Raw genomic sequence first — 2689 nt, forward strand, 5'->3', positions numbered from 1 at the left:
TTGCTCATCTGACTCTTTTCATTTGCCAAAATTGAATGTTAGTATCCCAATATACTTCTGTATGTCAATATCTACAATCTCTAATATACTCATACTCATAAGGTCTTATATAGTTTTTGAGTGCAAAAAGAAATGAAATGTTGGTTTTTATTATTAGAGGGAAGATTGAAGAGTCAGTCAACATTAATACATGGCTGAGGCAAGGTGAGAATTGGGGTGCACTAAGTTTGCATTGTCTATGTCTTGGAAAGCCACCTCTTGCACTGTCTCTCTACATTTTTATTGACTGAATAATCCTACCTTGCTTTGTTCAGGTTTATTTATGAATGGAGCAACTTTCTATACCAATGAATCTCTTGAACCACCCACTATGTCAATTAAAGAATTTGCTTCTGCTGCAAGGAAAACAAATAATCAAGGTTACATACTGTTTATAGCTTTTTGTGCTGATATTATGCTTTATTTAAAATTTCCATCATTGCTCGTACTTGTTCCTTGTCCCTGTCTAATTATAGTTATCTCTGTTTTAAAATGTAGAGTCTAAGATTGCAAGAAGATGCATGTCGTTTCGTGGATATGATAATGCAAGCATTCGATGATAAACTAATGAATGGTTCTTGTAAAAGGCTTCCTTCCTTGATGTATATTGACTTTGAGAAAGGCGCAGTTTCAAGCATCTTGTTTGTGTGTTGGCCATTATATCTTGGTTGTGCTTACTGAAAGACATCAGATGTGGGTAATTTTGGCAAAAAAATTAAATTCATCAAATATATGTATATAAACACAGCGCTAGCTCCATAGGTTGATGTTTTCATTTTTCGTAAAACAGATGTTCTATTTCCTATATTTTGCCAGAATTATGGTACTATGTCATTATGATTCTTATAGTAAATTTGACAATCAAAAACTTTGGTTTCCTGTACAGGTATTGGGCTTCCAATGCTTGGTTGCACCTAGCTAAAATGTCTCAAATTAGAAAATCACCTGCGTCTTTAGTGTGTGGCTTTTAATCAAATGAAGGAAAACTTCTTGAATCCTCAAGAAGGAAGAGCTTTTCTTCTTCCACGTGAATCTTGAACCATTCAAGTGATTTTGGGATATGTAAAGAGTAATGAGGTCTGCATGAATAAAAGGCAAAGATGAGGAGGAAAGAGTCTGTCCACATGAAGGACCCAAAAATTTGGTACAAAATTGAAAATTTCCCTTGTATGGGTCATTGATGAGGTTGATAGCAGATGGAATTGATGTTCCAATATCTTGTATTTTGTTTTCATTCTCTCCGCAAGTAATTGCATGTTCTCCAAATGTATATTTTCTGCATAAGTCTTTCTTTTTCGTATAAGAAATTTCATGCAGATATATTTTTTTTTTCAAGTGTTCGTCGGTGAAGGAGTGTATAGATTAATAGCTTAGAGTATGAGGTAGATGAGTTTTAACAGAATTCAGGTACTTTCTGTAAGGAAACTTTCCGTTATTTCTGTTTTCTGGTGTAACAAACTCTTAGCTAGCTATAGTAGTGCGTACTCTGCTATATATACACATAGCTGTTCTTGTAAATATAGTTGCAATCATTAATATCAGTTCATTTTCATCACTATGTTACACTAGAACACTGCATCACCTTCATCTAGTTTCTCTTCGATTCAGTTTTACCTTAAACTCCTTGAGTCAGGTCTATAATTTATAATTTAATGCCTGAGCATGTGAGTAAATTGTGATGTTTAATTCAGACAGTCAGACTTTGTTGATAAATGAAGTTTTATTTTTAACTTATTGAAAGTGACATTATACTTATTGATGTTACGGTACTCTTGGATTTCATCAACCTAACCTTGTATTCAAGCAGAGTAACTTGAATTTGATATCTAATTGGAATTGAGTCCAAATTTTACATTATATTATTCTTATTAGAATGTTACCTATTTTTAATTTTTAGACCCATTTTTCTTATGTTCAGATGATAAGATGATTATATCTACCATAATTATATCTACCGATTTTTCTTTTACTCACTGTAAATTTGTATTCTTTATACGTATTGTTTCCATTGGAACAAGTATTATCAATATGAATAAACATTTGTTATTATTTAAAATTTCTGTGAAGCTGACTCTATGACTTGGACTACTAGGAATCTAGGATTGAACGTTGCTAAACTCATAATATGATATATAAATGCAAAAGTAGGATTTTGAAGAAATTTAAGGGGGTAACGTAGTCAACTTCCGTTGAATGTAGTTTATGGCATATTTAGAATAAATAACTAAAAATATTTTCATTATCTATTTGCTTAGAAATTTCTAACTTTATTATCGACAAAAGGTTTTCTCAAAATATTTTTTAAAATATAACAAATACCAAATCACAGAAAAAAAAAATTTACTAACGAAACGATTAATGTGACCAACAAAAATGTTTAGTATTGACTTTCATTAAACGGATATGACAATCTTAAAACATTTGAAATACAAATAAAACAAAAATAATAGAAACAACATTAATAATTTTTTTCAAATATTTGAGATAAAAAATATTTTACTTCTGTTTTTTAATTTTATTGGCTCAAAAGAGAGGTAAATGCTATTTTTTTTTATCAAAAGTACCAGCTATACTTACGTAAAAAGATTAAAAAATATTAAAAAACATCTTGAACTTAGATATATTTTAATAGAATATAAAGTTATACTCA

This window comes from Arachis ipaensis, chromosome B09, assembly GCF_000816755.2.
Source record: "Arachis ipaensis cultivar K30076 chromosome B09, Araip1.1, whole genome shotgun sequence".
NCBI lineage: Eukaryota > Viridiplantae > Streptophyta > Magnoliopsida > Fabales > Fabaceae > Arachis > Arachis ipaensis.